We start from the raw sequence: 18,500 nt of genomic DNA on the forward strand, positions 1-18,500 counted from the left end.
CATCTTGGACGGTTTTCCGCTTGAGCTCGGCCTGCCCTCTGGGGGACAGACGGGGCGTCAGCTGCGCCTTGAGCGCCCGGCGTCACCCACTCGGGGAGCGTCCGTGCAGGCACAGCCGGGCCACACCACCCCTTACTTTTGGTGCACGAGACTCCGCGATGCTGGGGGGCTGCGCCAGAGGGGCGCTCGTCGGCCCGGCGGGCTCCAACTCATACTTACCTGGCAGGGGAGATACCATGATCACTAAGGTGGTTCTCCCAGGGTGAGGCTCATCCATTGCACTCCGGGTGTGCTGACCCCTGCGATTTCCCCAAATGCGGGAAACTCGACTGCATAATTTGTGGTAGTGGGGGACTGCGTTCGCGCTTTCCCCTGATTTCCTCCGGTCAATGACAGAACAGTGCTTTGGGAATGATGAGAAGCTCGGAGAGGTGGACGTGGCCTTTGGCTCCCCCTTGTGGGCCTACGCCGCCACCTTCTCCCTGCCCTGGCTAAGAAGGGACGAGTTGCTTGCTTCTTTGTTGGCTTGGGGCCTTTTGCCTTTGCTTTGTGCTTTGTTTGTTGGACTTGGCGCCCCCTGCCTGCTGCTGGGGATTGATCTGCTCGTTTGCATCTCATTCACTTGGTGACGACATGGCTCCCTCTGCTCTTCTGCAGGTGTCGGGACTAGCGCCCCAACATGCTGGATTTGCAGCGAACCAAAGGCATGCTTTGGAGCACACGAGGCAACGCCGTGTTCCAGGGAGAGCGCGAGCGGCCGAAAGCCTCCTCCTGCGCAGGCACGCTCAAGGGTGGCCACTTGCAGCGTCCCCATCTCGCGGCCGGAGCTGGAGTTGTGAGTGGCCCGCCGGTGCACAGCTGTCTGCCGTTCGGTCGGTCGACCCGAAGCAGCTGCTGGGCCTGCCCTTGAGCCTCCTCCACCGTGCGTCCTCCTGGCCGCAGCTGAGTGAGTCACGACAGGGTGCCAGCAGAGGGTGGCAGCTGCAGAGCTCTAGCTGCCTGCCTGTTCCCGGCCGCAGCGACGTAGTGCTTGGGAGCAGCCGCCCCTATATGCAAATGATCAGGCTGCTGCTGCTGTGCATCTTGGACGGTTTTCCGCTTGAGCTCGGCCTGCCCTCTGGGGGACGGACGGGGCGTCAGCTGCGCCTTGAGCGCCCGGCGTCACCCACTCGGGGAGCGTCCGTGCAGGCGCCGCCGGGCCACACCACCCCTTACTTTTGGTGCACGAGACTCCGCGATGCTGGGGGGCTGCGCCAGAGGGGCGCTCGTCGGCCCGGCGGGCTCCAACTCATACTTACCTGGCAGGGGAGATACCATGATCACTAAGGTGGTTCTCCCAGGGTGAGGCTCATCCATTGCACTCCGGGTGTGCTGACCCCTGCGATTTCCCCAAATGCGGGAAACTCGACTGCATAATTTGTGGTAGTGGGGGACTGCGTTCGCGCTTTCCCCTGATTTCCTCCGGTCAATGACAGAACAGTGCTTTGGGAATGATGAGAAGCTCGGAGAGGTGGACGTGGCCTTTGGCTCCCCCTTGTGGGCCTACGCCGCCACCTTCTCCCTGCCCTGGCTAAGAAGGGACGAGTTGCTTGCTTCTTTGTTGGCTTGGGGCCTTTTGCCTTTGCTTTGTGCTTTGTTTGTTGGACTTGGCGCCCCCTGCCTGCTGCTGGGGATTGATCTGCTCGTTTGCATCTCATTCACTTGGTGACGACATGGCTCCCTCTGCTCTTCTGCAGGTGTCGGGACTAGCGCCCCAACATGCTGGATTTGCAGCGAACCAAAGGCATGCTTTGGAGCACACGAGGCAACGCCGTGTTCCAGGGAGAGCGCGAGCGGCCGAAAGCCTCCTCCTGCGCAGGCACGCTCAAGGGTGGCCACTTGCAGCGTCCCCATCTCGCGGCCGGAGCTGGAGTTGTGAGTGGCCCGCCGGTGCACAGCTGTCTGCCGTTCGGTCGGTCGACCCGAAGCAGCTGCTGGGCCTGCCCTTGAGCCTCCTCCACCGTGCGTCCTCCTGGCCGCAGCTGAGTGAGTCACGACAGGGTGCCAGCAGAGGGTGGCAGCTGCAGAGCTCTAGCTGCCTGCCTGTTCCCGGCCGCAGCGACGTAGTGCTTGGGAGCAGCCGCCCCTATATGCAAATGATCAGGCTGCTGCTGCTGTGCATCTTGGACGGTTTTCCGCTTGAGCTCGGCCTGCCCTCTGGGGGACGGACGGGGCGTCAGCTGCGCCTTGAGCGCCCGGCGTCACCCACTCGGGGAGCGTCCGTGCAGGCGCCGCCGGGCCACACCACCCCTTACTTTTGGTGCACGAGACTCCGCGATGCTGGGGGGCTGCGCCAGAGGGGCGCTCGTCGGCCCGGCGGGCTCCAACTCATACTTACCTGGCAGGGGAGATACCATGATCACTAAGGTGGTTCTCCCAGGGTGAGGCTCATCCATTGCACTCCGGGTGTGCTGACCCCTGCGATTTCCCCAAATGCGGGAAACTCGACTGCATAATTTGTGGTAGTGGGGGACTGCGTTCGCGCTTTCCCCTGATTTCCTCCGGTCAATGACAGAACAGTGCTTTGGGAATGATGAGAAGCTCGGAGAGGTGGACGTGGCCTTTGGCTCCCCCTTGTGGGCCTACGCCGCCACCTTCTCCCTGCCCTGGCTAAGAAGGGACGAGTTGCTTGCTTCTTTGTTGGCTTGGGGCCTTTTGCCTTTGCTTTGTGCTTTGTTTGTTGGACTTGGCGCCCCCTGCCTGCTGCTGGGGATTGATCTGCTCGTTTGCATCTCATTCACTTGGTGACGACATGGCTCCCTCTGCTCTTCTGCAGGTGTCGGGACTAGCGCCCCAACATGCTGGATTTGCAGCGAACCAAAGGCATGCTTTGGAGCACACGAGGCAACGCCGTGTTCCAGGGAGAGCGCGAGCGGCCGAAAGCCTCCTCCTGCGCAGGCACGCTCAAGGGTGGCCACTTGCAGCGTCCCCATCTCGCGGCCGGAGCTGGAGTTGTGAGTGGCCCGCCGGTGCACAGCTGTCTGCCGTTCGGTCGGTCGACCCGAAGCAGCTGCTGGGCCTGCCCTTGAGCCTCCTCCACCGTGCGTCCTCCTGGCCGCAGCTGAGTGAGTCACGACAGGGTGCCAGCAGAGGGTGGCAGCTGCAGAGCTCTAGCTGCCTGCCTGTTCCCGGCCGCAGCGACGTAGTGCTTGGGAGCAGCCGCCCCTATATGCAAATGATCAGGCTGCTGCTGCTGTGCATCTTGGACGTTTTCCGCTTGAGCTCGGCCTGCCCTCTGGGGGACAGACGGGGCGTCAGCTGCGCCTTGAGCGCCCGGCGTCACCCACTCGGGGAGCGTCCGTGCAGGCGCCGCCGGGCCACACCACCCCTTACTTTTGGTGCACGAGACTCCGCGATGCTGGGGGGCTGCGCCAGAGGGGCGCTCGTCGGCCCGGCGGGCTCCAACTCATACTTACCTGGCAGGGGAGATACCATGATCACTAAGGTGGTTCTCCCAGGGTGAGGCTCATCCATTGCACTCCGGGTGTGCTGACCCCTGCGATTTCCCCAAATGCGGGAAACTTGACTGCATAATTTGTGGTAGTGGGGGACTGCGTTCGCGCTTTCCCCTGATTTCCTCCGGTCAATGACAGAACAGTGCTTTGGGAATGATGAGAAGCTCGGAGAGGTGGACGTGGCCTTTGGCTCCCCCTTGTGGGCCTACGCCGCCACCTTCTCCCTGCCCTGGCTAAGAAGGGACGAGTTGCTTGCTTCTTTGTTGGCTTGGGGCCTTTTGCCTTTGCTTTGTGCTTTGTTTGTTGGACTTGGCGCCCCCTGCCTGCTGCTGGGGATTGATCTGCTCGTTTGCATCTCATTCACTTGGTGACGACATGGCTCCCTCTGCTCTTCTGCAGGTGTCGGGACTAGCGCCCCAACATGCTGGATTTGCAGCGAACCAAAGGCATGCTTTGGAGCACACGAGGCAACGCCGTGTTCCAGGGAGAGCGCGAGCGGCCGAAAGCCTCCTCCTGCGCAGGCACGCTCAAGGGTGGCCACTTGCAGCGTCCCCATCTCGCGGCCGGAGCTGGAGTTGTGAGTGGCCCGCCGGTGCACAGCTGTCTGCCGTTCGGTCGGTCGACCCGAAGCAGCTGCTGGGCCTGCCCTTGAGCCTCCTCCACCGTGCGTCCTCCTGGCCGCAGCTGAGTGAGTCACGACAGGGTGCCAGCAGAGGGTGGCAGCTGCAGAGCTCTAGCTGCCTGCCTGTTCCCGGCCGCAGCGACGTAGTGCTTGGGAGCAGCCGCCCCTATATGCAAATGATCAGGCTGCTGCTGCTGTGCATCTTGGACGTTTTCCGCTTGAGCTCGGCCTGCCCTCTGGGGGACAGACGGGGCGTCAGCTGCGCCTTGAGCGCCCGGCGTCACCCACTCGGGGAGCGTCCGTGCAGGCGCCGCCGGGCCACACCACCCCTTACTTTTGGTGCACGAGACTCCGCGATGCTGGGGGGCTGCGCCAGAGGGGCGCTCGTCGGCCCGGCGGGCTCCAACTCATACTTACCTGGCAGGGGAGATACCATGATCACTAAGGTGGTTCTCCCAGGGTGAGGCTCATCCATTGCACTCCGGGTGTGCTGACCCCTGCGATTTCCCCAAATGCGGGAAACTTGACTGCATAATTTGTGGTAGTGGGGGACTGCGTTTGCGCTTTCCCCTGATTTTCTCCGGTCAATGACAGAACAGTGCTTTGGGAATGATGAGAAGCTCGGAAAGGTGGACGTGGCCTTTGGCTCCCCCTTGTGGGCCTACGCCGCCACCTTCTCCCTGCCCTGGCTAAGAAGGGACGAGTTGCTTGCTTCTTTGTTGGCTTGGGGCCTTTTGCCTTTGCTTTGTGCTTTGTTTGTTGGACTTGGCGCCCCCTGCCTGCTGCTGGGGATTGATCTGCTCGTTTGCATCTCATTCACTTGGTGACGACATGGCTCCCTCTGCTCTTCTGCAGGTGTCGGGACTAGCGCCCCAACATGCTGGATTTGCAGCGAACCAAAGGCATGCTTTGGAGCACACGAGGCAACGCCGTGTTCCAGGGAGAGCGCGAGCGGCCGAAAGCCTCCTCCTGCGCAGGCACGCTCAAGGGTGGCCACTTGCAGCGTCCCCATCTCGCGGCCGGAGCTGAAGTTGTGAGTGGCCCGCCGGTGCACAGCTGTCTGCCGTTCGGTCGGTCGACCCGAAGCAGCTGCTGGGCCTGCCCTTGAGCCTCCTCCACCGTGCGTCCTCCTGGCCGCAGCTGAGTGAGTCACGACAGGGTGCCAGCAGAGGGTGGCAGCTGCAGAGCTCTAGCTGCCTGCCTGTTCCCGGCCGCAGCGACGTAGTGCTTGGGAGCAGCCGCCCCTATATGCAAATGATCAGGCTGCTGCTGCTGTGCATCTTGGACGGTTTTCCGCTTGAGCTCGGCCTGCCCTCTGGGGGACAGACGGGGCGTCAGCTGCGCCTTGAGCGCCCGGCGTCACCCACTCGGGGAGCGTCCGTGCAGGCGCCGCCGGGCCACAGCACCCCTTACTTTTGGTGCATGAGACTCCGCGATGCTGGGGGGCTGCGCCAGAGGGGCGCTCGTCGGCCCGGCGGGCTCCAACTCATACTTACCTGGCAGGGGAGATACCATGATCACTAAGGTGGTTCTCCCAGGGTGAGGCTCATCCATTGCACTCCGGGTGTGCTGACCCCTGCGATTTCCCCAAATGCGGGAAACTCGACTGCATAATTTGTGGTAGTGGGGGACTGCGTTCGCGCTTTCCCCTGATTTCCTCCGGTCAATGACAGAACAGTGCTTTGGGAATGATGAGAAGCTCGGAGAGGTGGACGTGGCCTTTGGCTCCCCCTTGTGGGCCTACGCCGCCACCTTCTCCCTGCCCTGGCTAAGAAGGGACGAGTTGCTTGCTTCTTTGTTGGCTTGGGGCCTTTTGCCTTTGCTTTGTGCTTTGTTTGTTGGACTTGGCGCCCCCTGCCTGCTGCTGGGGATTGATCTGCTCGTTTGCATCTCATTCACTTGGTGACGACATGGCTCCCTCTGCTCTTCTGCAGGTGTCGGGACTAGCGCCCCAACATGCTGGATTTGCAGCGAACCAAAGGCATGCTTTGGAGCACACGAGGCAACGCCGTGTTCCAGGGAGAGCGCGAGCGGCCGAAAGCCTCCTCCTGCGCAGGCACGCTCAAGGGTGGCCACTTGCAGCGTCCCCATCTCGCGGCCGGAGCTGGAGTTGTGAGTGGCCCGCCGGTGCACAGCTGTCTGCCGTTCGGTCGGTCGACCCGAAGCAGCTGCTGGGCCTGCCCTTGAGCCTCCTCCACCGTGCGTCCTCCTGGCCGCAGCTGAGTGAGTCACGACAGGGTGCCAGCAGAGGGTGGCAGCTGCAGAGCTCTAGCTGCCTGCCTGTTCCCGGCCGCAGCGACGTAGTGCTTGGGAGCAACCGCCCCTATATGCAAATGATCAGTCTGCTGCTGCTGTGCATCTTGGACGGTTTTCCGCTTGAGCTCGGCCTGCCCTCTGGGGGACAGACGGGGCGTCAGCTGCGCCTTGAGCGCCCGGCGTCACCCACTCGGGGAGCGTCCGTGCAGGCGCCGCCGGGCCACACCACCCCTTACTTTTGGTGCACGAGACTCCGCGATACTGGGGGGCTGCGCCAGAGGGGCGCTCGTCGGCCCGGCGGGCTCCAACTCATACTTACCTGGCAGGGGAGATACCATGATCACTAAGGTGGTTCTCCCAGGGTGAGGCTCATCCATTGCACTCCGGGTGTGCTGACCCCTGCGATTTCCCCAAATGCGGGAAACTCGACTGCATAATTTGTGGTAGTGGGGGACTGCGTTCGCGCTTTCCCCTGATTTCCTCCGGTCAATGACAGAACAGTGCTTTGGGAATGATGAGAAGCTCGGAGAGGTGGACGTGGCCTTTGGCTCCCCCTTGTGGGCCTACGCCGCCACCTTCTCCCTGCCCTGGCTAAGAAGGGACGAGTTGCTTGCTTCTTTGTTGGCTTGGGGCCTTTTGCCTTTGCTTTGTGCTTTGTTTGTTGGACTTGGCGCCCCCTGCCTGCTGCTGGGGATTGATCTGCTCGTTTGCATCTCATTCACTTGGTGACGACATGGCTCCCTCTGCTCTTCTGCAGGTGTCGGGACTAGCGCCCCAACATGCTGGATTTGCAGCGAACCAAAGGCATGCTTTGGAGCACACGAGGCAACGCCGTGTTCCAGGGAGAGCGCGAGCGGCCGAAAGCCTCCTCCTGCGCAGGCACGCTCAAGGGTGGCCACTTGCAGCGTCCCCATCTCGCGGCCGGAGCTGGAGTTGTGAGTGGCCCGCCGGTGCACAGCTGTCTGCCGTTCGGTCGGTCGACCCGAAGCAGCTGCTGGGCCTGCCCTTGAGCCTCCTCCACCGTGCGTCCTCCTGGCCGCAGCTGAGTGAGTCACGACAGGGTGCCAGCAGAGGGTGGCAGCTGCAGAGCTCTAGCTGCCTGCCTGTTCCCGGCCGCAGCGACGTAGTGCTTGGGAGCAGCCGCCCCTATATGCAAATGATCAGGCTGCTGCTGCTGTGCATCTTGGACGGTTTTCCGCTTGAGCTCGGCCTGCCCTCTGGGGGACAGACGGGGCGTCAGCTGCGCCTTGAGCGCCCGGCGTCACCCACTCGGGGAGCGTCCGTGCAGGCGCCGCCGGGCCACAGCACCCCTTACTTTTGGTGCATGAGACTCCGCGATGCTGGGGGGCTGCGCCAGAGGGGCGCTCGTCGGCCCGGCGGGCTCCAACTCATACTTACCTGGCAGGGGAGATACCATGATCACTAAGGTGGTTCTCCCAGGGTGAGGCTCATCCATTGCACTCCGGGTGTGCTGACCCCTGCGATTTCCCCAAATGCGGGAAACTCGACTGCATAATTTGTGGTAGTGGGGGACTGCGTTCGCGCTTTCCCCTGATTTCCTCCGGTCAATGACAGAACAGTGCTTTGGGAATGATGAGAAGCTCGGAGAGGTGGACGTGGCCTTTGGCTCCCCCTTGTGGGCCTACGCCGCCACCTTCTCCCTGCCCTGGCTAAGAAGGGACGAGTTGCTTGCTTCTTTGTTGGCTTGGGGCCTTTTGCCTTTGCTTTGTGCTTTGTTTGTTGGACTTGGCGCCCCCTGCCTGCTGCTGGGGATTGATCTGCTCGTTTGCATCTCATTCACTTGGTGACGACATGGCTCCCTCTGCTCTTCTGCAGGTGTCGGGACTAGCGCCCCAACATGCTGGATTTGCAGCGAACCAAAGGCATGCTTTGGAGCACACGAGGCAACGCCGTGTTCCAGGGAGAGCGCGAGCGGCCGAAAGCCTCCTCCTGCGCAGGCACGCTCAAGGGTGGCCACTTGCAGCGTCCCCATCTCGCGGCCGGAGCTGGAGTTGTGAGTGGCCCGCCGGTGCACAGCTGTCTGCCGTTCGGTCGGTCGACCCGAAGCAGCTGCTGGGCCTGCCCTTGAGCCTCCTCCACCGTGCGTCCTCCTGGCCGCAGCTGAGTGAGTCACGACAGGGTGCCAGCAGAGGGTGGCAGCTGCAGAGCTCTAGCTGCCTGCCTGTTCCCGGCCGCAGCGACGTAGTGCTTGGGAGCAGCCGCCCCTATATGCAAATGATCAGGCTGCTGCTGCTGTGCATCTTGGACGGTTTTCCGCTTGAGCTCGGCCTGCCCTCTGGGGGACGGACGGGGCGTCAGCTGCGCCTTGAGCGCCCGGCGTCACCCACTCGGGGAGCGTCCGTGCAGGCGCCGCCGGGCCACACCACCCCTTACTTTTGGTGCACGAGACTCCGCGATGCTGGGGGGCTGCGCCAGAGGGGCGCTCGTCGGCCCGGCGGGCTCCAACTCATACTTACCTGGCAGGGGAGATACCATGATCACTAAGGTGGTTCTCCCAGGGTGAGGCTCATCCATTGCACTCCGGGTGTGCTGACCCCTGCGATTTCCCCAAATGCGGGAAACTCGACTGCATAATTTGTGGTAGTGGGGGACTGCGTTCGCGCTTTCCCCTGATTTCCTCCGGTCAATGACAGAACAGTGCTTTGGGAATGATGAGAAGCTCGGAGAGGTGGACGTGGCCTTTGGCTCCCCCTTGTGGGCCTACGCCGCCACCTTCTCCCTGCCCTGGCTAAGAAGGGACGAGTTGCTTGCTTCTTTGTTGGCTTGGGGCCTTTTGCCTTTGCTTTGTGCTTTGTTTGTTGGACTTGGCGCCCCCTGCCTGCTGCTGGGGATTGATCTGCTCGTTTGCATCTCATTCACTTGGTGACGACATGGCTCCCTCTGCTCTTCTGCAGGTGTCGGGACTAGCGCCCCAACATGCTGGATTTGCAGCGAACCAAAGGCATGCTTTGGAGCACACGAGGCAACGCCGTGTTCCAGGGAGAGCGCGAGCGGCCGAAAGCCTCCTCCTGCGCAGGCACGCTCAAGGGTGGCCACTTGCAGCGTCCCCATCTCGCGGCCGGAGCTGGAGTTGTGAGTGGCCCGCCGGTGCACAGCTGTCTGCCGTTCGGTCGGTCGACCCGAAGCAGCTGCTGGGCCTGCCCTTGAGCCTCCTCCACCGTGCGTCCTCCTGGCCGCAGCTGAGTGAGTCACGACAGGGTGCCAGCAGAGGGTGGCAGCTGCAGAGCTCTAGCTGCCTGCCTGTTCCCGGCCGCAGCGACGTAGTGCTTGGGAGCAGCCGCCCCTATATGCAAATGATCAGGCTGCTGCTGCTGTGCATCTTGGACGTTTTCCGCTTGAGCTCGGCCTGCCCTCTGGGGGACAGACGGGGCGTCAGCTGCGCCTTGAGCGCCCGGCGTCACCCACTCGGGGAGCGTCCGTGCAGGCGCCGCCGGGCCACACCACCCCTTACTTTTGGTGCACGAGACTCCGCGATGCTGGGGGGCTGCGCCAGAGGGGCGCTCGTCGGCCCGGCGGGCTCCAACTCATACTTACCTGGCAGGGGAGATACCATGATCACTAAGGTGGTTCTCCCAGGGTGAGGCTCATCCATTGCACTCCGGGTGTGCTGACCCCTGCGATTTCCCCAAATGCGGGAAACTTGACTGCATAATTTGTGGTAGTGGGGGACTGCGTTCGCGCTTTCCCCTGATTTCCTCCGGTCAATGACAGAACAGTGCTTTGGGAATGATGAGAAGCTCGGAGAGGTGGACGTGGCCTTTGGCTCCCCCTTGTGGGCCTACGCCGCCATCTTCTCCCTGCCCTGGCTAAGAAGGGACGAGTTGCTTGCTTCTTTGTTGGCTTGGGGCCTTTTGCCTTTGCTTTGTGCTTTGTTTGTTGGACTTGGCGCCCCCTGCCTGCTGCTGGGGATTGATCTGCTCGTTTGCATCTCATTCACTTGGTGACGACATGGCTCCCTCTGCTCTTCTGCAGGTGTCGGGACTAGCGCCCCAACATGCTGGATTTGCAGCGAACCAAAGGCATGCTTTGGAGCACACGAGGCAACGCCGTGTTCCAGGGAGAGCGCGAGCGGCCGAAAGCCTCCTCCTGCGCAGGCACGCTCAAGGGTGGCCACTTGCAGCGTCCCCATCTCGCGGCCGGAGCTGGAGTTGTGAGTGGCCCGCCGGTGCACAGCTGTCTGCCGTTCGGTCGGTCGACCCGAAGCAGCTGCTGGGCCTGCCCTTGAGCCTCCTCCACCGTGCGTCCTCCTGGCCGCAGCTGAGTGAGTCACGACAGGGTGCCAGCAGAGGGTGGCAGCTGCAGAGCTCTAGCTGCCTGCCTGTTCCCGGCCGCAGCGACGTAGTGCTTGGGAGCAGCCGCCCCTATATGCAAATGATCAGGCTGCTGCTGCTGTGCATCTTGGACGGTTTTCCGCTTGAGCTCGGCCTGCCCTCTGGGGGACAGACGGGGCGTCAGCTGCGCCTTGAGCGCCCGGCGTCACCCACTCGGGGAGCGTCCGTGCAGGCGCCGCCGGGCCACACCACCCCTTACTTTTGGTGCACGAGACTCCGCGATGCTGGGGGGCTGCGCCAGAGGGGCGCTCGTCGGCCCGGCGGGCTCCAACTCATACTTACCTGGCAGGGGAGATACCATGATCACTAAGGTGGTTCTCCCAGGGTGAGGCTCATCCATTGCACTCCGGGTGTGCTGACCCCTGCGATTTCCCCAAATGCGGGAAACTCGACTGCATAATTTGTGGTAGTGGGGGACTGCGTTCGCGCTTTCCCCTGATTTCCTCCGGTCAATGACAGAACAGTGCTTTGGGAATGATGAGAAGCTCGGAGAGGTGGACGTGGCCTTTGGCTCCCCCTTGTGGGCCTACGCCGCCACCTTCTCCCTGCCCTGGCTAAGAAGGGACGAGTTGCTTGCTTCTTTGTTGGCTTGGGGCCTTTTGCCTTTGCTTTGTGCTTTGTTTGTTGGACTTGGCGCCCCCTGCCTGCTGCTGGGGATTGATCTGCTCGTTTGCATCTCATTCACTTGGTGACGACATGGCTCCCTCTGCTCTTCTGCAGGTGTCGGGACTAGCGCCCCAACATGCTGGATTTGCAGCGAACCAAAGGCATGCTTTGGAGCACACGAGGCAACGCCGTGTTCCAGGGAGAGCGCGAGCGGCCGAAAGCCTCCTCCTGCGCAGGCACGCTCAAGGGTGGCCACTTGCAGCGTCCCCATCTCGCGGCCGGAGCTGGAGTTGTGAGTGGCCCGCCGGTGCACAGCTGTCTGCCGTTCGGTCGGTCGACCCGAAGCAGCTGCTGGGCCTGCCCTTGAGCCTCCTCCACCGTGCGTCCTCCTGGCCGCAGCTGAGTGAGTCACGACAGGGTGCCAGCAGAGGGTGGCAGCTGCAGAGCTCTAGCTGCCTGCCTGTTCCCGGCCGCAGCGACGTAGTGCTTGGGAGCAGCCGCCCCTATATGCAAATGATCAGGCTGCTGCTGCTGTGCATCTTGGACGTTTTCCGCTTGAGCTCGGCCTGCCCTCTGGGGGACAGACGGGGCGTCAGCTGCGCCTTGAGCGCCCGGCGTCACCCACTCGGGGAGCGTCCGTGCAGGCGCCGCCGGGCCACACCACCCCTTACTTTTGGTGCACGAGACTCCGCGATGCTGGGGGGCTGCGCCAGAGGGGCGCTCGTCGGCCCGGCGGGCTCCAACTCATACTTACCTGGCAGGGGAGATACCATGATCACTAAGGTGGTTCTCCCAGGGTGAGGCTCATCCATTGCACTCCGGGTGTGCTGACCCCTGCGATTTCCCCAAATGCGGGAAACTTGACTGCATAATTTGTGGTAGTGGGGGACTGCGTTCGCGCTTTCCCCTGATTTTCTCCGGTCAATGACAGAACAGTGCTTTGGGAATGATGAGAAGCTCGGAGAGGTGGACGTGGCCTTTGGCTCCCCCTTGTGGGCCTACGCCGCCACCTTCTCCCTGCCCTGGCTAAGAAGGGACGAGTTGCTTGCTTCTTTGTTGGCTTGGGGCCTTTTGCCTTTGCTTTGTGCTTTGTTTGTTGGACTTGGCGCCCCCTGCCTGCTGCTGGGGATTGATCTGCTCGTTTGCATCTCATTCACTTGGTGACGACATGGCTCCCTCTGCTCTTCTGCAGGTGTCGGGACTAGCGCCCCAACATGCTGGATTTGCAGCGAACCAAAGGCATGCTTTGGAGCACACGAGGCAACGCCGTGTTCCAGGGAGAGCGCGAGCGGCCGAAAGCCTCCTCCTGCGCAGGCACGCTCAAGGGTGGCCACTTGCAGCGTCCCCATCTCGCGGCCGGAGCTGAAGTTGTGAGTGGCCCGCCGGTGCACAGCTGTCTGCCGTTCGGTCGGTCGACCCGAAGCAGCTGCTGGGCCTGCCCTTGAGCCTCCTCCACCGTGCGTCCTCCTGGCCGCAGCTGAGTGAGTCACGACAGGGTGCCAGCAGAGGGTGGCAGCTGCAGAGCTCTAGCTGCCTGCCTGTTCCCGGCCGCAGCGACGTAGTGCTTGGGAGCAGCCGCCCCTATATGCAAATGATCAGGCTGCTGCTGCTGTGCATCTTGGACGGTTTTCCGCTTGAGCTCGGCCTGCCCTCTGGGGGACAGACGGGGCGTCAGCTGCGCCTTGAGCGCCCGGCGTCACCCACTCGGGGAGCGTCCGTGCAGGCGCCGCCGGGCCTCAGCACCCCTTACTTTTGGTGCACGAGACTCCGCGATGCTGGGGGGCTGCGCCAGAGGGGCGCTCGTCGGCCCGGCGGGCTCCAACTCATACTTACCTGGCAGGGGAGATACCATGATCACTAAGGTGGTTCTCCCAGGGTGAGGCTCATCCATTGCACTCCGGGTGTGCTGACCCCTGCGATTTCCCCAAATGCGGGAAACTCGACTGCATAATTTGTGGTAGTGGGGGACTGCGTTCGCGCTTTCCCCTGATTTCCTCCGGTCAATGACAGAACAGTGCTTTGGGAATGATGAGAAGCTCGGAGAGGTGGACGTGGCCTTTGGCTCCCCCTTGTGGGCCTACGCCGCCACCTTCTCCCTGCCCTGGCTAAGAAGGGACGAGTTGCTTGCTTCTTTGTTGGCTTGGGGCCTTTTGCCTTTGCTTTGTGCTTTGTTTGTTGGACTTGGCGCCCCCTGCCTGCTGCTGGGGATTGATCTGCTCGTTTGCATCTCATTCACTTGGTGACGACATGGCTCCCTCTGCTCTTCTGCAGGTGTCGGGACTAGCGCCCCAACATGCTGGATTTGCAGCGAACCAAAGGCATGCTTTGGAGCACACGAGGCAACGCCGTGTTCCAGGGAGAGCGCGAGCGGCCGAAAGCCTCCTCCTGCGCAGGCACGCTCAAGGGTGGCCACTTGCAGCGTCCCCATCTCGCGGCCGGAGCTGAAGTTGTGAGTGGCCCGCCGGTGCACAGCTGTCTGCCGTTCGGTCGGTCGACCCGAAGCAGCTGCTGGGCCTGCCCTTGAGCCTCCTCCACCGTGCGTCCTCCTGGCCGCAGCTGAGTGAGTCACGACAGGGTGCCAGCAGAGGGTGGCAGCTGCAGAGCTCTAGCTGCCTGCCTGTTCCCGGCCGCAGCGACGTAGTGCTTGGGAGCAGCCGCCCCTATATGCAAATGATCAGGCTGCTGCTGCTGTGCATCTTGGACGGTTTTCCGCTTGAGCTCGGCCTGCCCTCTGGGGGACAGACGGGGCGTCAGCTGCGCCTTGAGCGCCCGGCGTCACCCACTCGGGGAGCGTCCGTGCAGGCGCCGCCGGGCCACAGCACCCCTTACTTTTGGTGCACGAGACTCCGCGATGCTGGGGGGCTGCGCCAGAGGGGCGCTCGTCGGCCCGGCGGGCTCCAACTCATACTTACCTGGCAGGGGAGATACCATGATCACTAAGGTGGTTCTCCCAGGGTGAGGCTCATCCATTGCACTCCGGGTGTGCTGACCCCTGTGATTTCCCCAAATGCGGGAAACTCGACTGCATAATTTGTGGTAGTGGGGGACTGCGTTCGCGCTTTCCCCTGATTTCCTCCGGTCAATGACAGAACAGTGCTTTGGGAATGATGAGAAGCTCGGAGAGGTGGACGTGGCCTTTGGCTCCCCCTTGTGGGCCTACGCCGCCACCTTCTCCCTGCCCTGGCTAAGAAGGGACGAGTTGCTTGCTTCTTTGTTGGCTTGGGGCCTTTTGCCTTTGCTTTGTGCTTTGTTTGTTGGACTTGGCGCCCCCTGCCTGCTGCTGGGGATTGATCTGCTCGTTTGCATCTCATTCACTTGGTGACGACATGGCTCCCTCTGCTCTTCTGCAGGTGTCGGGACTAGCGCCCCAACATGCTGGATTTGCAGCGAACCAAAGGCATGCTTTGGAGCACACGAGGCAACGCCGTGTTCCAGGGAGAGCGCGAGCGGCCGAAAGCCTCCTCCTGCGCAGGCACGCTCAAGGGTGGCCACTTGCAGCGTCCCCATCTCGCGGCCGGAGCTGGAGTTGTGAGTGGCCCGCCGGTGCACAGCTGTCTGCCGTTCGGTCGGTCGACCCGAAGCAGCTGCTGGGCCTGCCCTTGAGCCTCCTGCACCGTGCGTCCTCCTGGCCGCAGCTGAATGAGTCACGACAGGGTGCCAGCAGAGGGTGGCAGCTGCAGAGCTCTAGCTGCCTGCCTGTTCCCGGCCGCAGCGACGTAGTGCTTGGGAGCAACCGCCCCTATATGCAAATGATCAGTCTGCTGCTGCTGTGCATCTTGGACGGTTTTCCGCTTGAGCTCGGCCTGCCCTCTGGGGGACAGACGGGGCGTCAGCTGCGCCTTGAGCGCCCGGCGTCACCCACTCGGGGAGCGTCCGTGCAGGCGCCGCCGGGCCACACCACCCCTTACTTTTGGTGCACGAGACTCCGCGATACTGGGGGGCTGCGCCAGAGGGGCGCTCGTCGGCCCGGCGGGCTCCAACTCATACTTACCTGGCAGGGGAGATACCATGATCACTAAGGTGGTTCTCCCAGGGTGAGGCTCATCCATTGCACTCCGGGTGTGCTGACCCCTGCGATTTCCCCAAATGCGGGAAACTCGACTGCATAATTTGTGGTAGTGGGGGACTGCGTTCGCGCTTTCCCCTGATTTCCTCCGGTCAATGACAGAACAGTGCTTTGGGAATGATGAGAAGCTCGGAGAGGTGGACGTGGCCTTTGGCTCCCCCTTGTGGGCCTACGCCGCCACCTTCTCCCTGCCCTGGCTAAGAAGGGACGAGTTGCTTGCTTCTTTGTTGGCTTGGGGCCTTTTGCCTTTGCTTTGTGCTTTGTTTGTTGGACTTGGCGCCCCCTGCCTGCTGCTGGGGATTGATCTGCTCGTTTGCATCTCATTCACTTGGTGACGACATGGCTCCCTCTGCTCTTCTGCAGGTGTCGGGACTAGCGCCCCAACATGCTGGATTTGCAGCGAACCAAAGGCATGCTTTGGAGCACACGAGGCAACGCCGTGTTCCAGGGAGAGCGCGAGCGGCCGAAAGCCTCCTCCTGCGCAGGCACGCTCAAGGGTGGCCACTTGCAGCGTCCCCATCTCGCGGCCGGAGCTGGAGTTGTGAGTGGCCCGCCGGTGCACAGCTGTCTGCCGTTCGGTCGGTCGACCCGAAGCAGCTGCTGGGCCTGCCCTTGAGCCTCCTCCACCGTGCGTCCTCCTGGCCGCAGCTGAGTGAGTCACGACAGGGTGCCAGCAGAGGGTGGCAGCTGCAGAGCTCTAGCTGCCTGCCTGTTCCCGGCCGCAGCGACGTAGTGCTTGGGAGCAGCCGCCCCTATATGCAAATGATCAGGCTGCTGCTGCTGTGCATCTTGGACGGTTTTCCGCTTGAGCTCGGCCTGCCCTCTGGGGGACAGACGGGGCGTCAGCTGCGCCTTGAGCGCCCGGCGTCACCCACTCGGGGAGCGTCCGTGCAGGCGCCGCCGGGCCACACCACCCCTTACTTTTGGTGCACGAGACTCCGCGATGCTGGGGGGCTGCGCCAGAGGGGCGCTCGTCGGCCCGGCGGGCTCCAACTCATACTTACCTGGCAGGGGAGATACCATGATCACTAAGGTGGTTCTCCCAGGGTGAGGCTCATCCATTGCACTCCGGGTGTGCTGACCCCTGCGATTTCCCCAAATGCGGGAAACTCGACTGCATAATTTGTGGTAGTGGGGGACTGCGTTCGCGCTTTCCCCTGATTTCCTCCGGTCAATGACAGAACAGTGCTTTGGGAATGATGAGAAGCTCGGAGAGGTGGACGTGGCCTTTGGCTCCCCCTTGTGGGCCTACGCCGCCACCTTCTCCCTGCCCTGGCTAAGAAGGGACGAGTTGCTTGCTTCTTTGTTGGCTTGGGGCCTTTTGCCTTTGCTTTGTGCTTTGTTTGTTGGACTTGGCGCCCCCTGCCTGCTGCTGGGGATTGATCTGCTCGTTTGCATCTCATTCACTTGGTGACGACATGGCTCCCTCTGCTCTTCTGCAGGTGTCGGGACTAGCGCCCCAACATGCTGGATTTGCAGCGAACCAAAGGCATGCTTTGGAGCACACGAGGCAACGCCGTGTTCCAGGGAGAGCGCGAGCGGCCGAAAGCCTCCTCCTGCGCAGGCACGCTCAAGGGTGGCCACTTGCAGCGTCCCCATCTCGCGGCCGGAGCTGGAGTTGTGAGTGGCCCGCCGGTGCACAGCTGTCTGCCGTTCGGTCGGTCGACCCGAAGCAGCTGCTGGGCCTGCCCTTGAGCCTCCTCCACCGTGCGTCCTCCTGGCCGCAGCTGAGTGAGTCACGACAGGGTGCCAGCAGAGGGTGGCAGCTGCAGAGCTCTAGCTGCCTGCCTGTTCCCGGCCGCAGCGACGTAGTGCTTGGGAGCAGCCGCCCCTATATGCAAATGATCAGGCTGCTGCTGCTGTGCATCTTGGACGGTTTTCCGCTTGAGCTCGGCCTGCCCTCTGGGGGACAGACGGGGCGTCAGCTGCGCCTTGAGCGCCCGGCGTCACCCACTCGGGGAGCGTCCGTGCAGGCGCCGCCGGGCCACACCACCCCTTACTTTTGGTGCACGAGACTCCGCGATGCTGGGGGGCTGCGCCAGAGGGGCGCTCGTCGGCCCGGCGGGCTCCAACTCATACTTACCTGGCAGGGGAGATACCATGATCACTAAGGTGGTTCTCCCAGGGTGAGGCTCATCGATTGCACTCCGGGTGTGCTGACCCCTGCAATTTCCCCAAATGCGGGAAACTCGACTGCATAATTTGTGGTAGTGGGGGACTGCGTTCGCGCTTTCCCCTGATTTCCTCCGGTCAATGACAGAACAGTGCTTTAGGAATGATGAGAAGCTCGGAGAGGTGGACGTGGCCTTTGGCTCCCCCTTGTGGGCCTACGCCGCCACCTTCTCCCTGCCCTGGCTAAGAAGGGACGAGTTGCTTGCTTTTTTGTTGGCTTGGGGCCTTTTGCCTTTGCTTTGTGCTTTGTTTGTTGGACTTGGCGCCCCCTGCCTGCTGCTGGGGATTGATCTGCTCGTTTGCATCTCATTCACTTGGTGACGACATGGCTCCCTCTGCTCTTCTGCAGGTGTCGGGACTAGCGCCCCAACATGCTGGATTTGCAGCGAACCAAAGGCATGCTTTGGAGCACACGAGGCAACGCCGTGTTCCAGGGAGAGCGCGAGCGGCCGAAAGCCTCCTCCTGCGCAGGCACGCTCAAGGGTGGCCACTTGCAGCGTCCCCATCTCGCGGCCGGAGCTGGAGTTGTGAGTGGCCCGCCGGTGCACAGCTGTCTGCCGTTCGGTCGGTCGACCCGAAGCAGCTGCTGGGCCTGCCCTTGAGCCTCCTCCACCGTGCGTCCTCCTGGCCGCAGCTGAGTGAGTCACGACAGGGTGCCAGCAGAGGGTGGCAGCTGCAGAGCTCTAGCTGCCTGCCTGTTCCCGGCCGCAGCGACGTAGTGCTTGGGAGCAGCCGCCCCTATATGCAAATGATCAGGCTGCTGCTGCTGTGCATCTTGGACGGTTTTCCGCTTGAGCTCGGCCTGCCCTCTGGGGGACGGACAGGGCGTCAGCTGCGCCTTGAGCGCCCGGCGTCACCCACTCGGGGAGCGTCCGTGCAGGCGCCGCCGGGCCACACCACCCCTTACTTTTGGTGCACGAGACTCCGCGATG

At 62.6% G+C, this 18,500-nt stretch overlaps 17 non-coding genes across 17 annotated transcripts; all 17 read left to right on the top strand.

The window, feature by feature from the left end:
• Nucleotides 1-211: 211 nt before the first annotated feature.
• On the top strand, nucleotides 212-375 carry LOC141174116 (U1 spliceosomal RNA). Its single transcript, XR_012252783.1, has one exon. It is a non-coding gene; the product is annotated as a U1 spliceosomal RNA (small nuclear RNA).
• A 915-nt stretch (nucleotides 376-1,290) lies between these two features.
• LOC141174122 (U1 spliceosomal RNA) lies at nucleotides 1,291-1,454 on the top strand. Its single transcript, XR_012252784.1, has one exon. It is a non-coding gene; the product is annotated as a U1 spliceosomal RNA (small nuclear RNA).
• Nucleotides 1,455-2,369: 915 nt separating this feature from the next.
• LOC141174124 (U1 spliceosomal RNA) lies at nucleotides 2,370-2,533 on the top strand. The gene has a single exon (XR_012252785.1). It is a non-coding gene; the product is annotated as a U1 spliceosomal RNA (small nuclear RNA).
• Nucleotides 2,534-3,447: 914 nt separating this feature from the next.
• Nucleotides 3,448-3,611, top strand: LOC141174280 (U1 spliceosomal RNA). Its single transcript, XR_012252837.1, has one exon. It is a non-coding gene; the product is annotated as a U1 spliceosomal RNA (small nuclear RNA).
• A 914-nt stretch (nucleotides 3,612-4,525) lies between these two features.
• On the top strand, nucleotides 4,526-4,689 carry LOC141174318 (U1 spliceosomal RNA). The gene has a single exon (XR_012252847.1). It is a non-coding gene; the product is annotated as a U1 spliceosomal RNA (small nuclear RNA).
• A 915-nt stretch (nucleotides 4,690-5,604) lies between these two features.
• LOC141174127 (U1 spliceosomal RNA) lies at nucleotides 5,605-5,768 on the top strand. Its single transcript, XR_012252786.1, has one exon. It is a non-coding gene; the product is annotated as a U1 spliceosomal RNA (small nuclear RNA).
• Nucleotides 5,769-6,683: 915 nt separating this feature from the next.
• LOC141174129 (U1 spliceosomal RNA) lies at nucleotides 6,684-6,847 on the top strand. Its single transcript, XR_012252787.1, has one exon. It is a non-coding gene; the product is annotated as a U1 spliceosomal RNA (small nuclear RNA).
• Nucleotides 6,848-7,762: 915 nt separating this feature from the next.
• LOC141174132 (U1 spliceosomal RNA) lies at nucleotides 7,763-7,926 on the top strand. The gene has a single exon (XR_012252788.1). It is a non-coding gene; the product is annotated as a U1 spliceosomal RNA (small nuclear RNA).
• A 915-nt stretch (nucleotides 7,927-8,841) lies between these two features.
• LOC141174140 (U1 spliceosomal RNA) lies at nucleotides 8,842-9,005 on the top strand. The gene has a single exon (XR_012252790.1). It is a non-coding gene; the product is annotated as a U1 spliceosomal RNA (small nuclear RNA).
• A 914-nt stretch (nucleotides 9,006-9,919) lies between these two features.
• LOC141174284 (U1 spliceosomal RNA) lies at nucleotides 9,920-10,083 on the top strand. Its single transcript, XR_012252838.1, has one exon. It is a non-coding gene; the product is annotated as a U1 spliceosomal RNA (small nuclear RNA).
• Nucleotides 10,084-10,998: 915 nt separating this feature from the next.
• Nucleotides 10,999-11,162, top strand: LOC141174143 (U1 spliceosomal RNA). The gene has a single exon (XR_012252791.1). It is a non-coding gene; the product is annotated as a U1 spliceosomal RNA (small nuclear RNA).
• Nucleotides 11,163-12,076: 914 nt separating this feature from the next.
• Nucleotides 12,077-12,240, top strand: LOC141174290 (U1 spliceosomal RNA). Its single transcript, XR_012252839.1, has one exon. It is a non-coding gene; the product is annotated as a U1 spliceosomal RNA (small nuclear RNA).
• A 915-nt stretch (nucleotides 12,241-13,155) lies between these two features.
• LOC141174147 (U1 spliceosomal RNA) lies at nucleotides 13,156-13,319 on the top strand. Its single transcript, XR_012252793.1, has one exon. It is a non-coding gene; the product is annotated as a U1 spliceosomal RNA (small nuclear RNA).
• A 915-nt stretch (nucleotides 13,320-14,234) lies between these two features.
• Nucleotides 14,235-14,398, top strand: LOC141174254 (U1 spliceosomal RNA). Its single transcript, XR_012252832.1, has one exon. It is a non-coding gene; the product is annotated as a U1 spliceosomal RNA (small nuclear RNA).
• Nucleotides 14,399-15,313: 915 nt separating this feature from the next.
• Nucleotides 15,314-15,477, top strand: LOC141174151 (U1 spliceosomal RNA). The gene has a single exon (XR_012252796.1). It is a non-coding gene; the product is annotated as a U1 spliceosomal RNA (small nuclear RNA).
• A 915-nt stretch (nucleotides 15,478-16,392) lies between these two features.
• LOC141174156 (U1 spliceosomal RNA) lies at nucleotides 16,393-16,556 on the top strand. Its single transcript, XR_012252797.1, has one exon. It is a non-coding gene; the product is annotated as a U1 spliceosomal RNA (small nuclear RNA).
• A 915-nt stretch (nucleotides 16,557-17,471) lies between these two features.
• On the top strand, nucleotides 17,472-17,635 carry LOC141174562 (U1 spliceosomal RNA). The gene has a single exon (XR_012252910.1). It is a non-coding gene; the product is annotated as a U1 spliceosomal RNA (small nuclear RNA).
• The last annotated feature ends 865 nt before the right edge of the window (nucleotides 17,636-18,500 follow it).

This window comes from Phyllobates terribilis, unplaced genomic scaffold, assembly GCF_046119375.1.
Source record: "Phyllobates terribilis strain yellow unplaced genomic scaffold, ASM4611937v1 Scaffold_1__5_contigs__length_1240528914, whole genome shotgun sequence".
Lineage (NCBI taxonomy): Eukaryota > Metazoa > Chordata > Amphibia > Anura > Dendrobatidae > Phyllobates > Phyllobates terribilis.